Source organism: Dermacentor albipictus, chromosome 3 (assembly GCF_038994185.2).
Source record: "Dermacentor albipictus isolate Rhodes 1998 colony chromosome 3, USDA_Dalb.pri_finalv2, whole genome shotgun sequence".
NCBI lineage: Eukaryota > Metazoa > Arthropoda > Arachnida > Ixodida > Ixodidae > Dermacentor > Dermacentor albipictus.
This window is the reverse complement of record NC_091823.1, coordinates 102,859,787-102,865,786: the sequence shown is the minus strand read 5'-3', so window position 1 is coordinate 102,865,786 and position 6,000 is coordinate 102,859,787.

Below are 6,000 nucleotides of genomic sequence, written 5' to 3'. Positions count from 1 at the left end.
TGTTTCGCGCCACATGTTCTAAAATTATTTCCACATTTTTGGCAATTTTTCAGACAAGTTAACTCACCATCGACACCGGAGGACGCTCATTGCGATGGCGAGTTATCTCGTGATCGGCTGTGACGGGGTTAAAGGCAAACCATTCGATAGAGGAAGTAGCCATGACAGTCTTGGATGTCTTTGTCACGGGTAAAATAACTTTTCGCATCTTATTTTCACATCAACTTATTCGTCGTCGCCGACGCATCCTCGCTCACGGAGAGATCGGTTTCACAAGGTCTTGTATCGCCACTTCATGAAACGGAGCAAGCAGAGAGTTTTAGCCTGTCCACATAACGTATTAAACATTACGTAATACCGAGTCACCCTAAAAGTCGACCGCAGTGGCCCAGCTTTATAGCACCGCTGGCAGCGACACATTGGGGCGCTTTGTTCAACCAGAATATGTCAGAAAATATTGCGTGTTACATGGGCATTCTCACCTAAGGAAGAAGAGAAAGATGACACGTTAACGATTGCTACGCTAATAACGCTTCATAACAGCAGGACCAATCTAAGCCATTTGTTTCGAAAAAATGGCTGTGGCTTAGGTAAGGTTAAGCCCAGGATGCGAAGCATACTAGCCTTTATTTTAGTTGTTGAACCACTGTTTAGCCTGGTGAACTGCTGTTGCTTGGCTATATTTGGTTCGGCTAGACGAAGAAACAACTCATGCATTACTGCTTCGCCTTCAAGAGTGGAACGCGACAGCGTTCCCGTCGACCCGCCAAGGGGTGTAAGACAATGGGCTACAGGGCAGCGACTACGCGCCCCGCATTGGACGCGGTGAGCGTCGAGCAAAGCAGCGTTCGGCGCGGCAACGAAATGTGCGCCTGAGCAAGAGACGCACGCCTTAGAAACAGCTCGTTTCACCGCATTCACTAGAGGCGCTTTTGTACCGCTTTGAAGCATCGTACTCGTGGCTCAGTGGTAGCGTCTCCGTCCCACACTCCGGAGACCCTCGTTCGATTCCCACCCAGCCCGTCTTGCAAGAGTTGAGCCAAAGACACTTCTCCTCTGTCGTGACGTCACGGTGTCACGTGGTTTCAAGGCGACACCGCCGCGCCTGAGGAGCTGGGTTGAGCTCTCGTAATATGCTTCGCATAAAAAAAAAACAGAACTCGCGAGAACTCAGCACAAAAAGGTCGAACACGAAGACTACCTAGCACAAAGGATTGATCACATATTTATTAATTATTTTTAGTGCAGCAACAACGCCAATATAAGTGCAGATAGTGGTCTATCTCAAGTCATATCGTATCTGATGCAACATGGCCGATATCACATGATATATGGCCCTCTGTGCAATTTTAATGGCGTGATTCCTGAACTAAAGATCAGTTGAACCGATCTTTATCGCGCTGTCTGAACAGGCATGCATGCAGCTCCAGCAGACAAAGGGATCATATTCCCCTGTGTTAATTCACTGCAGTAATTATATGTTGGACACTCTATGGGCGGTACCCTACTGGGAGTGTGTGCCACGATTACTGAAGTCATCGTCATCCTGCTTCTTTTGTAGCGTAAACTGTAACTATCTCGCCTGAGGCGGACGCAGGAACTATTCCGCGAAAGGAAAGAATAGATCATAACGCTGCGTTTTTCATGCGGTCTCCAGTGAAGTATTGATCGAGCTGTTGATTCTTCAGCTTCATTGACCCGGCGAGAAATGGCGTGTCGAGCATGGCATATGGCCGGTTGCCATGCAATAGCGATGTGCGTGCACGCAAGAGAGGCCAGTTGCGATTGGAACTACCGCGACCTTGTGGTCGCATAACCTTGTGGCGCGTTCTATACAATTCGATTCAGTTAAAAAATTATGGGGTTTTACGCGCCAAAACCACTTTCTGATTATGAGGCACGCCGTAGTGGAGGACTCCGGAAATTTCGACCACCTGGGGATCTTTAACGTGCACCTAAAGCTGAGTACACGGGTGTTTTCGCATTTCGCCTCCATCGAAATGCGGCCGCCGTGGCCGGGATTCAATCCCGCGGCGACCATTCGATTCAGTTCGAACTGTGACAAAATCGACTTGGCGTAAATTTTTTACGAGACGAATACTTTAGGGCAAGTTCTACAATGTATCTGTTGAAAAGTTGTCAATCAAAGAGGTCGCCAACGAGAAAGAAAATAAACAAGGAGAGTCTCCGTTTCTTCTCTTACAGGCAGGTACGGTGCTGTCTATAGTTAAAGGGAACAAGCCAAAGTGCGACTCTCATTGCGCCGGTGCCGCTTCTGCGAGGGCCGGCTACAGCTATGTCAATGCACTGCACAGGCGCACAGAAATGTTCCAGCGTTACCAGCCGCGAGTCGCCTGCCGCAAAGTCGGCCCCTCCCATGGTTGCCTGAGGGCAAAGTTTGCACCTGCTCTATTCTTATGCGCTCCCTTTAAATATAGGCTGCAGTGTAAACATGTACTGAGAAAGTACACAGCGCCATTCTTTCATTTTGCCTCAGTCCTGCCTTATATCTCGCCACATCAGTGTTCCTTGAATACCTCGAATCAACTGATCGATGAAACAGTCCGAAGGTTCTTCACAGTGATAACCAGTGACACCGACGACCTGTTTCAGGGGTGCTGGGGTATATATGTAACCAGGGGATAAAGGCTAGCCACTACTTAGGTATCTAACGCCAGTTATCAGTAGGTGTATACTTCCCGGGATATCATTTGTCATATGAGTGGTTCTGTGTTTGAACAATTTTATTATTTATTTATTTATTCCTCGCAGGCTCCGAAGAGCACTGGGTGAGGGGGCATGTCAATAGAAATACTGTACAAAACAATAAACCAGAGTAATGGTACACGAGAGGCCGTAGAAGGCAAATACACAAAAGAAACACAAGATTGATTCAAAAAGGGCGTAAAAGTACCATATTAACACGGAGATTAAAAAACAAAGCAAACGCGAGAATGGCAAGAACAGATAACCAAGTACAAGTGAAACTGTAGTATGAAGGTAAAACAACATTTAAAGGAACTGAAGAAGTAGTACAGCAGAAAACGGCAATTATGGCAATACTAAATCGATAAATGCTGGCAGAGGTGTTTTTTGAACTCTCTAGGGTGAGGAAAAGAGATTAAGTTGCCAGGAAGATCATTCCAGAGCTTAATTGCTTTTGCTAATGCAGGTGAATTGAATGATTGAGTTTTTCTATATATGCGGTAAAGGAGAGATGATTTTGTAAGCGCCGTGAAGATCTAGGAGACGATTCCAAAGGCAAAACTGAATTGCGGGTGGGAACATATTTATGAAATAAACACAGAAGTGAAATAGAACGACGATTTTCGTGTATCTGTATATCATTAAGCCTCTTTATCTGGGAGACACTGGCGAGGGGACTATAATTGTTAGAAATGAACCAGGCAGCTCTGTTTTGAATCGACTCAAGCATTTCGATGAGGTATTTTTGATGGGGAGACCAAATAGATGAGGCGACTCCCAACTGTGGACAAATAAATGTTAGAAATGCTAGTTTTCGAACAGAGTTAGGAGAGTTCCCCAGGTGTCGGTGTACGAAACCCAATGTTTTCCATGCTTTACTGCAGATGGTTGAAATGTGACAAGACTATGAAAAATTTGGTGTGAATTGGATTCCGAGATATTTGTGCGACGTAGGTTTGGACAGGACGGTTTTATTGATAGAGTAGTGGAAATTAGAAATGTCATGCTTGCGGCTAAAGTCCTACATTTACATTTAGTAGGGCTTAGAATCATGCCCCAGTTTTTACACCAATCAACAATAGTGCTAATATCATTTTGAGGGGTCAGGTGGCCAGTATCTGAAGTGACCTTATGGTAAACAACACAGTCCTCTGCGGAAACGCGTAAATGGGATGAAATGTTATTGGGAAGGTCGTTAATATAAATTAGAAAAAGTGAGGGTCCAAGCACGCTTCCCTGTGGTGCACCAGAGGTTACATCAGATAGTAGAGAGGAAAACCCGTTTACAACTGTGAATTGTTAACGAAATGAGAGAAGGTACGAAGCCAAGATATTGTGAGAGAATCAAGACAAAGGGTAGATAATTTAGTAAAAAGCCGGCCTTGAGCAACTCTGTCAAATGCTTTTGCGAAATCTAAAAAGATGCAATCTGTTTGCTGGTTTTCGTCCATGTTAAAATACAGGTCAGTAGTTAATTCCAATAGCCGGGTATCACAGGAGTAGCCTTTCCTAAAGCCATGCTAATTTAAAAATAAAAAGTTATTTCGTTCCAGATGGTTGTAGATGTGAGAAGCGGTAATATGTTCAACTAGTTTACAGCATATGCATGTTAAAGAAATGGGATTATAGTTATCAGGCGAGTTTTTGTTACCCATTTTGAAGACAGGAATGACCTTTGCTATCGGAAGGAAGCTCTCCGGATGACAATGATTGTTCAAAGATATGACACACAATCTGGCTGGAAATTGAAATGGTGTTTTTAGAATTTTCGAAGTTATGTTGTCCACTCCGGCAGATGAGGATAACTTAAGGTTGTTAATTAGAGATGCAGTACCCTCGGGACTAATCCTGATGGGCTCTATGAATGCGTACTCGCAATCAGGAACAACTGCATGCTGGAATGATCTTCCTTTGTAAACACTGATGCAAAAAATTTGTTAAACGCAGTCGGACATTCAGTGTCAGTTAGTGGTAAGCCATCAGTATTATAATAAACAATAAATAACTTGCCAAAACTTCATTGGATTAGTTTGCAATAGCGACAAAAGATCGCGAGTAAAATATTTGTTTTTGGCAGTGCTAATAGCAGAGCAGTATGTTTTGAGACACTGTTTATACTTATCCAATAGAGGCATTAGAGGAAGCAGATTTAGCTTTGCTGTACAGGCGCTTCTCTTTATTCCGTAATCGTTGTAGGGCCTTGTTGAGCCATGGATTAGTTTTATCATTAAATATTGTAATGAGAGGAACGTGCTTCTGTAACAGTGCAGACAGTTTGTGTTTGAAAAGCAACCTGTTTTTTTTTTCGGTATATTGTTGGTTTCTTAGCGGGAATGTTTGAGCAATCACCAATGAATGCTATGAAGAGCTTGTTGTTGAGGTTCTTATTGATTTTTTAGGCTCTCGTTTATGCAAAAGACGACGAAAATAAAGTTGGGCGGCGCGTGCTCGATGCACAAGCTCGGCATGCGCATTGCTGTTCTAGAAGCCTGCTACCCTGGTCCTCTTGTTCCGCCCCACCCCGACACCTCGGTTCGCGACAATATAAATGACAACGCCGCGCCAAGGACTGCCACAGGAAAAATCGTTGCGTACGCATAGCTTATAACGCGACACGCATCCTCTTGAAAGAAATATCACCAGTTCCTATCCAAAAAAAAAATTATTTGTTTGGTATATTTTCTAACATTCCTGCGCCAGGTGTTTTCTCTTCCTCTGTCAAACACCACGGTGACCTTCTGCATGACAAACGTGACGGCGGCTAACACAAACTGTGTCGCATCGTGCAACATTTGCACGATGTGAGGCATTCTGCGTTCTGTCTGCATCTTGCACTATCTTGCACTGTCCATTATTATTAATCGTTCGCTTATAATGAGATCAACAGAGTGAAAGAAAGAAAATTTAATGATAGCTGAAGATGCCATACTTGCTTCATGCAAGGCATGTTACTAGGTATAAGCGAATAGTGATTTTTGAGAGTGTTTCGAATGCTAATCGAATAGTTGAATAGTCGAATCGATTATAGAATAGTTTTGAATAATGAACAACCGTTATTACAATTATTATAAAACGATGCTCGCATCCTAGTATTCTTGAGGTTATGAAGATTTGTCCTTAGATGGTACGTTATGAAGCGTTCCTTATTAAATACACAAATGGAGCATAACAAACAACCATGTAGTTTCTTCGCATGTACAAGACTCTTCGGACAGTGTAAATGATCGCTGTATAGCCTGTAAGTTATGGCTGCTTAAGAGACGTAGCCCACTCCACTACGCAAGTTCTCATGTT